Source organism: Arachis duranensis, chromosome 4 (genome assembly GCF_000817695.3).
Source record: "Arachis duranensis cultivar V14167 chromosome 4, aradu.V14167.gnm2.J7QH, whole genome shotgun sequence".
Taxonomy (NCBI): domain Eukaryota; kingdom Viridiplantae; phylum Streptophyta; class Magnoliopsida; order Fabales; family Fabaceae; genus Arachis; species Arachis duranensis.
Window position 1 is genome coordinate 87,074,129 of NC_029775.3, and position 9,644 is coordinate 87,083,772.

At 39.4% G+C, this 9,644-nt stretch overlaps 1 non-coding gene across 1 annotated transcript; it reads right to left on the reverse strand.

The window, feature by feature from the left end:
- Positions 1–5,098: 5,098 nt before the first annotated feature.
- LOC127747040 (small nucleolar RNA R71) lies at positions 5,099–5,206 on the reverse strand. The gene has a single exon (XR_008008845.1). It is a non-coding gene; the product is annotated as a small nucleolar RNA R71 (small nucleolar RNA).
- Positions 5,207–9,644: the final 4,438 nt, after the last annotated feature.

A 9,644-nucleotide genomic window follows, 5' to 3' on the forward strand; every position in this document is an offset into this window, starting at 1 on the left:
ATACAATAGTAAAAGGTCCTACTTATAGAGAACTAGTAGCCTAGGGTTTACAGAGATGAGTAAATGACATAAAAATCCACTTCCGAGCCCACTTGGTGTGTGCTTGGGCTGAGCAATGAAGCATTTTCGTGCAGAGACCTCTCTTGGAGTTAAACGCCAGCTTTTATGCCAGTTTGGGCGTTTAACTCCCATTTTGGTGCCAGTTCCCGCGTTTAACGCTGGGATTTCTGAGGGTGACTTTGAACGCCGGTTTGGGCCATCAAATCTTGGGCAAAGTATGGACTATCATATATTGCTGGAAAGCCCAGGATGTCTACTTTCCAACGCCGTTGAGAGCGCGCCAATTGGGCTTCTGTAGCTCCAGAAAATCCGCTTCGAGTGCAGGGAGGTCAGAATCCAACAGCATCTGCAGTCCTTTTCAGTCTCTGAATCAGATTTTTGCTCAGGTCCCTCAATTTCAGCCAGAAAATACCTGAAATCACAGAAAAACACACAAACTCATAGTAAAGTCCAGAAAAGTGAATTTTAACTAAAAACTAATAAAAATATACTAAAAACTAACTAGATCATACTAAAAACATACTAAAAACAATGCCAAAAAGCGTACAAATTATCCGCTCATCAACCAACTAAGGGTGGAGCACCAAGAGCACTCCATTATTCTCCATGAAATTAGAGAGGATCAAATAGCCATGAGGAAAGAACAACAAAGGCAATGAAGAGACATAGAGGAGCTCAGGCGTTCCATTGGATCTTCAAGAGGAAGAACTAGCCGCCATCACTAAGGTGGACCCGTTCTTTAATTTCCTTTTTCTTATTTTTCTGTTTTTCGATTTTTATGCTTTATGTGTTATCCATGTTTGTGTCTTCATTACATGATCATTAGTGTCTAGTGTCTATGTCTTAAAGATATCAATAATTCCAATAATCCCTCACCTCTCTTAAATAAAAAATGTGCCTAATTATAAAAGAACAAGAAGTACTTAAATTTCAAATTTTATCTTGAAATTAGTTTAATTATTTTGATGAGGTGGCAATACTTTTTGTTTTCTGAATGAATGCTTGAACAGTGCATTTTTTTATAGTGAAATTTATGAATGTTAAAAATTGTTGGCTCTTGAAAGAATGATGAACAAAGAGAAATGTTATTGATAATCTGAAAAATCATGAAATTGATTCTTGAAGCAAGAAAAAGCAGTGAAAAAGAAAAAAAATATGGTGAAAAAAAAGTGAGAAAGAGAAAAAGAAAAAGCAAGCAGAAAAAGCCAATAGCCTTTTAAACTAAAAGGCAAGGTAAAGAGGATCCAAGGCTTTGAGCATTAATGGATAGGAAGGCCTAAAGGAAAAAAATCCTGGCCTAAGCGGCTAAATCAAGCAGTCTCTAACCATGTGCTTGTGGCATGAAGGTCCAAGTGAAGAGCTTGATACTGAGTGGTTAAATTCGTGATCCAAAGCAAAAAGAGTGTGCTTAAGAACTCTGGACACCTCTAATTGGGGACTTTAGCAAAGCTAACTCACAATCTGAAAAGGTTCACCCAGTTATGTGTCTGTGGCATTTATGTATCCGGTGGTAATAATGGAAAACAAAGTGCTTAGGGCCACGGCCAAGACTCATAAAGTAGCTATGTTCAAGAATCAACATACTGAACTAGGAGAATCAATAACACTATCTAAAATTCTGAGTTCCTATAGAAGCCAATCATTCTAAATTTCAAGGGATAAAGTGTGATGCCAAAATTGTTCAGAAGCAAAAAGCTACTAACCCCGATCATCTAATTGGGACTACGTTTCATTGATATTGTGAGATTCATTGTATGTTCTCTTCTTTTTATTCTATTTTGTTTTCAGTTTCTTGGGGACAAGCAACAATTTAAGTTTGGTGTTGTGATGAGCGGATAATTTATACGCTTTTTGGCATTGTTTTTAGGTAGATTTTAGTAGGATCTAGCTACTTTCTAGTATATTTTTATTAGTTTTTAAGCAAAATTCACATTTCTGGACTTTACTATGAGTTTGTGTATTTTTTTGCGATTTCAGGTATTTTCTGACTGAAATTGAGGGACCTGAGCAAAAATCTGATTCAGATGCTGAAAAAGGACTGCAAATGCTGTTAGATTCTGACCTCCCTGCACTCAAAATGGATTTTATGGAGCTAAAGAAGCCTAATTAGCGCGAACTCAATTGAGTTGGAAAGTAGACATTCTGGGCTTTCCAGCAATATATAATAGTCCATGCTTTGCCTAAGTTTTGATGACGCAAACTGGCGTTTAAACGCCAACTTCCTGCCCTATTCTAGAGTTAAACGCCAGAACTGAGTTACAAGCTAGAGTTAAACGCCCAAACTGGCACCAAAGCTGGCGTTTAACTCCAAGAAAAGTCTCTACACATGAAAGCTTCAATGCGCAGCCCAAGCACACACCAAATGGGCCCCGAAAGTGGATTTCTGCATCATTTACTTATCTCTGTAAACCCTAGTAACTAGTTTAGTATAAATAGGACTTTTTACTATTGTATTGATATCTTTTGGATCATCTTTGATCTGAGGATCAATCTTTGGAACGTTTTTCCTTAGACTTGGAGGCTGGCCACTCGGCCATGCCTAGACTATTTTCACTTGTGTATTTTCAATGGTGGAGTTTCTACACACCATAGATTAAGGTGTGGAGCTCTGCTATTCCTCGAGTATTAATGCAAAGTACTATTGTTCTTCTATTCAATACAAGCTTATTCTTATTCTAAGATATTCATTCGCACACAAGAACATGATGAATGTGATGATCAAGTGACACTCATCACCATTCTCACTTATGAACGCGTGCCTGACAAACACTTCCGTTCTACATGAAAACAAGCTTGAATGCATATCTCTTGGGTCTCTAATCAACGATTCACATTGTTTTCCCTCTGAAAATTGGGCATCTGAATCTGAGATTAGAATCTTTGTGGTATAGGCTAGAATCAATTGGCAGCATTCCTGAGATCCGGAAAGTCTAAACCTTGTCTGTGGTATTCCGAGTAGGATCTGGAAACGGATGAATGTAACGATCTTCAAACTCATGACTGTTGGGTGTAGTGACAAATGCAAAAGGATCATTGGATCCTATTCCAACACAAGTGAGAACCAACAGCTGATTAGCCATGCGGTAGCTGTGCCTGGTATTTTTCATCTGAGACGAGAAATTTGACAGTTGATTAGCCGTACAGAAACCATAGAGGACCATTTTCACTAAGAGGACGGGAGGTAGCCATTAACAATGGTGATCCCCAACATACTGCTTGCCATGGAAAGGATTATGAATGATTGAATGAAGACAGTAGGAAAGCAGAGATTCAGAAGGAATAACGCACCTTCATACGCTTATCTGAAATTCCCACCAATGATTTACATAAGTATCTCTATCTTTATTTTATGTTTATTTAAATTTTAATTATCAAAACTCAATAACCATTTGAATCCGCATGACCGTGATTTACAAGATGACCATAGCTTGCTTCAAGCCGACAATCTCTGTAGGATCGACCCTTACTCACGTAAGGTATTACTTGGATGACCCAATGCACTTGCTGGTGAGCTGTGCAAAGTTGTGAAGAGACATGTGAATCATGGTATTGTGCACCAAGTTTTTGGAGTCATGCCAAGGGATAACAATTTTGTGCACTAAAACTCCAGCCAGGGTACCTGGCTGGGCGTTTAACGTCCAAGGAGGTAGCCAAGTGGGTGTTAAACGCCAAAATGGATACCATTCTGGGCGTTTAACGCCAGGATAACACCAAGGAGGTAATTTTGTTTTCAATTCAAATCTTTTTCAATTTTTCAAGTTGTTAAACTAATTTTTCAAAATCTTATCTTTTTCATATCCTCTCTTATCAATCATATCTTTTTCAAAATCAAATCTTTTCCATTTTTCTTTTTAACGTTTTCAAAAATCCTTGCTAACAATTAATGTTTTGATTCAAAAAAATTTTCAAGTTTGTTACTTTCTTGTTAAGAAAGGTTCAATCTTTAAATTCTAGAATCATATCTTTTAGTTTCTTGTTAGTCAAGTCATCAATTTTAATTTTAAAAATCAAATCTTTTTCAATCATATCTTTTTAAACATATCTTTTTCAATCAAATCTTTTCTAAATCATATATTTTTCAAACTTTAATTTCAAAATCTTTTTCTAATTTCTTATCTTTTCAAAATTGATTTTCAAATCTTTTTCAACTAATTACTATTTCTTATCTTTTCCAAAACCACCTAACTACTTTCTCACTTCTCAATTTTCGAAAACCATTAACAACTTTTTCAAAATTCTTTTTGATTAACTAATTGTTTTAAATTCTAATCTCTTTTTATTTCAAAAAATTTTTGAAAATTTTCTCTCTCCCATCTCTTTTTGTTTAATCACTAACGCTTATCCTCCTTTAATAATTCAGACCCCCTCCCTCTCTATAAGTTCGAATTCTTCTCTCTATCTCATCCTTCTATTCTTCTTTTCCTCTGACACATCAAAGAATCTCTATACTGTGACATAGAGGATTCCATACTTTCTTTGTTTTTTTCTCTTTCATATGAGCAGGAACAAAAATAAAGGCATTCTTGTTGAAGCTGATCCTGAACCTAAAAGGACTCTGAAGAGGAAGTTAAGAGCAGCTAAAGCACAATACTCTAAAGAGGACCTGACAGAAATTTTTGAAAAGGAAGCAGACAAAACAGACATGGCCGAACCCAACAACAACAATGCAAGGAAGGTGCTTGGTGACCTTACTGCACCAACTTCTAACTTCTATGGAAGAAGCATCTCAATTCCTGCCATTGGAGCAAACAACTTAGAGCTTAAGCCTCAATTAGATTCTCTGATGCAGCAGAATTGCAAGTTTCATGGACTTCCATTGGAAGATCCTTATCAGTTCTTAGCTGAATTCTTGCAAATCTGTGATACTATTAAGTCCAATGGGGTTGATCCCGAGGTCTACAAACTTATGCTCTTCCTTTTTGCTGTAAGAGACAGAGCTAGGACATGGTTGGACTCACAACCTAAGGAAAGCCTGAACTCTTGGGAAAAGCTGGTCAGTGCTTTCCTGGCCAAATTCTTTCCACCTCAAAAGATGAGCAAGCTTAGAGTGGAAGTCCAAACCTTCAGACAGAAGGATGGTGAATCCCTTTATGAAGCTTGGGAAAGATACAAGCAATTGATCAGAAGGTGTCCTTCTGACATGCTTTCAGAATGGAGCATGTTATGTATATTCTATGATGGTCTATCTGAACTGTCCAAGATGTCATAGGGCAACTCTACTGGAGGATCTCTTCATCTAAAGAAAACCCCTACAGAAGCCCAGGAACTCATTGAGATGGTTGTAAATAACTAGTTCATGTACACTTCTGAGAGAAATCTTATGAATAATGGGACAAGCCAGAAGAAAGGAGTTCTTGAGGTTGATACTCTTAATGCCATATTAGCTCAGAACAAAATATTGACTCAGCAAGTCAATATGATTTCTCACAGTCTGACTGGATTGTAAGCTGCATCCGGTACTAAAGAAGCGTCTTTTGAAGAAGAAGCTTATGATCCTGAGAACCCTGCAATGGAAGAGGTGAATTACATGGGAGAACCCTATGGAAACACCTACAATCCTTCATGAAAAAATCATCCGAATCTCTCATGGAAGGACCAACAGAAGCCTCAATAAGGCTTCAATAATAATAATGGTAGGAGAAATAGGTTTAGCAATAGCAAGCCTTTTCCATCATCTTCTCAGCAACAGATAGAGAACTTTGAGCAGAGTCTCTCTAGCTTAGCAACCATACTCTCTGAGCTATCTAAGACCACTCTCAGTTTCATGAATGAGGCATGGTCCTCTATCAGAAATCTGGAGGCACAAGTGGGTCAGCTAGGTAAAAGAGTTATTGAAACTCCTCCTAGTACTCTCCCAAGCAATACAAAAGAGAACCCAAAAAGAGAGTGCAAGGCCATCAACATAACCAAAGTGGCCGAATGTACAGAGGAGGAGGAGGACATGAATCCCAGTGAGGAAGACCTCATGGGACGTCCTTTGGACAAAAAGGAGTTCCCTATTGAGGAACCAAAGGAATCTGAGGCTCACAAAGAGATCATAAAGATTCCATTCAACTTACTTCTGCCATTCATGAGCTCTAATGAGTATTCTTCATCTGAAGAGGATGAAGATATTACTGAAGAATAAGTTGCTAAATATCTAGGAGCAATCATGAAGCTGAATGCCAAGTTATTTGGTAATGAGACTTGGGAGGATGAACCTCCCTTGCTCATCAATGAACTGAATACGTTGGTTAGGCAGAAATTACCTCAGAAGAAACCGGATCCCGAAAAGTTCTTAATACCCTGCACCATAGGCACCATGACCTTTGAGAAAACTCTGTGTGATCTGGGGTCAGGTATAAACTTCATGCCACTTTCTGTAATGGAGAAACTAGGGATCTTTTAGGTGCAAGTTGCAAGAATCTCACTAGAGATGGCAGACAAATCCATGAAACAGGCTTATGGACTTGTAGAGGATGTCTTAGTGAAGGTTGAAGGCCTTTACATCCCTGCTGACTTTATAATCCTAGATACTGGAAAGGAGGAGGATGAATCCATTATCCTTGGAAGACCCTTCCTAGCCACAGCAAGAGCTGTAATTAATGTGGACAGAGGAGAGTTAGTCCTTCAATTGAATGAAGACTACCTTGTGTTAAGGCTCAAGGATCTCCCTCTGCGACCATGGAGAGGAAGCATGAAAAGCTTCTCTCAATACAGAGTCTACCAAAGCCCCCACATTCAAACTCTAAGTTTGGTGTTGGGAGGCTCCAACCATGCTCTGAATATCTGTGAAGCTCCATGAGAGCTCACTCTCAAGCTATTGACATTAAAGAAGCGCTTATTAGGAGGCAACCCAATTTTTATTTATCTATGTTAAATTTCCATTTTCCATTGTTATTTTATGTTTTCTTTAGGTTGATGATCATGTGGAGTCACAAAAACAATTACAAAAATCAAAGCAAATTCAAAAACAGCATTAAAAATAGCACACCCTGGAGGAGAAGCTTACTAGCGTTTAGTAGCAGAATAACGCCAGAAATGGGCACTAGACTGGCGTTTAAACGCCAGAAAGGGAAGAAAAACTGGCGTTTAACACCAGAAATGGGCAGCAACCTGGTGTTTAACGCCAAGAATAGGCAGCAACCTGGCATTTAACGCCAGGATTAGCATTCAGAGGGCGTTTACATGCCAAAATGGTGCAGGGATGAAAATCCTTGACACCTCAGGATCTGTGGACCCCACAGGATCTCTACCTACTTCAACTCACTCTCTCTCTTCTTCACACATTCTAATAACACCCTTCCTTAAATACCCTTCACCAATCACCTCCATCTCTCTTTCCTATCATCTCTTCACCACTCACATCCACCCACTTTTCCCCAAAAATCTTACCTACCTCAACATTCAACTTCACATCCTTTCCCACACGAACCCTACCCCTCTTTCCACTCCTATATAAACCCCTCATCCCTCCTTCATTTTCACACATCATAAAAACTCCTTTCCCCCCTTGGCCGAACCACTCACACCTCTCCATCTCCTCTATTTTCTTCTTCTTCTCCTCCCTTCTTTCTTCTTTTGCTCGAGGACGAGCAAACCTTTTAAGTTTGGTGTGGTAAAAGTGTTGCTTTTTATTTTTCCATAACCATTTATGGCAACTAAGGCCGGAGAAACCTCTAGAAAGAGGAAAGAAAAGGCAAAAGCTTCCACCTCCGAGACATGGAAGAAGGAGAGATTTATCTCAAAGGTCCATCAAGACCACTTCTATGAAGTTGTGGCCAAGAAGAAGGTGATCCCTAAGGTCCATTTCATGCTCAAAAGGACTGAGTATCTGGAGATCTGACATGAGATCCGAAGAAGAGGTTGGGAAGTTTTCACCAACCCCATTCAACAAGTCAGAATCTTAATGGTTCAAGAGTTCTATGCAAACGCTTGGATCACTAGGAACCATGATCAAAGTATGAACCCGAATCCAAAGAATTGGCTTACAATGGTTCGGGGGAAATACTTAGATTTCAGTCCGGAAAATGTAAGGTTGGCGTTCAACTTGCCAATGATGCAAGAAAACGCATACCCCTACACTAGAAGGGTCAACTTTGATCAAAGGTTGGACCAAGTCCTCATAAACATATGTATAGAAGGAGCTCAATGGAAAAGAGACTCAAGAGGCAAGCCGATTCAATTGAGAAGACTGGACCTTAAGCCTGTGGCTAGAGGATGGTTGGAGTTCATCCAACGCTCCATCATTTCTACTAGCAACCGATCCGAAGTAACTGTGGATCGGGCCATCATGATCCATAGTATCAGGATTAGGGAGGAAGTGGAAGTTCATGAGATCATACCTCTAGAACTCTACAAGGTGGCTGCAAGTCCTCCACTTTGGCAAGGTTAGCCTTTCCTCATCTCATTTTTCACCTATGCAATTTAGCTGGATTGTCATAGAGGAAGACATCCTCAAAAGGAATGAGTATCTGGAGATCTGACATGAGATCCGAAGAAGAGGTTGGGAAGTTCTCACCAACCCCATTCAACAAGTCGGAATCTTAATGGTTCAAGATTTCTATGCTAATGGATGGATCACTAAGAACCATGATCAAAGTGTGAACCCGAACCCAAAGAATTGGCTTACAATGGTTCAGGGGAAATAATTAGACTTCAGTCCAGAAAATGTAAGGTTGGCATTCAACTTTCCAATGATGCAAGGAGAGGCACGCCCCTACACTAGAAGGGTCAACTTTGATCAAAGGTTGGACCAAGTCCTCATGGACATATGTGTGGAAGGAACTTAGTGGAAAAGAGACTCCAAAGACAAGCTGGTTCAATTGAGAAGGCATGATCTTAAACCCGTGGCTAGAGGATGGTTGGAATTCATCCAATGCTCCATCATTCCTACTAGCAACCGATCCGAAGTGACTGTAGATCGGGCTATCATGATCCATAGCATCATGATGGGAGAGGAAGTAGAAGCTCATGAGGTCATATCTCTAGAACTCTACAAAGTGGCTGACAAAACCTCCACATTGGCAAGGTTAGCCTTTCCTCATCTCATCTGTCACCTATGCAATTTAGCTAGAGTTGTCATAGGAGAAGACATCCTCATTGAAGAGGACAAGCCTATCACTAAAAATAGGATGGAGCAAACAAGAGAGCCCACTCATGGACCTCAACAAGAGCATGATGAAGTCCCTCATCAAGAAATCCCTGAGATGCCTCAAGGGATGCATTTTCCTCCATGCAACTATTGGGAGAAACTCAACACCTCTTTGGGAGATTTGAGTTCCAATATAGAGTAACTACAGATGGAGGACCAAGAGCACTCCATTATTCTCCATGAAATTAGATGGGATCAGATAGCCATGAGGGAAGAGCAACAAAGGCAAGGAAGAGACATTGAGGAGCTCAAGCACTCCATAGGATCTTCAAGAAGGAGAACTAGCCGCCATCACTAAGGTGGACCCATTCTTTAATTTTCTTATTCATATTTTTCTATTTTTCGATTTCTATGCTTGATGTTTTATCTATGTTTTAGCTTCATTACATGATCATTAGTGTCTAGTGTCTATGTCTTGAAGCTATGAATAATTCCATGAATCCTTCACCTT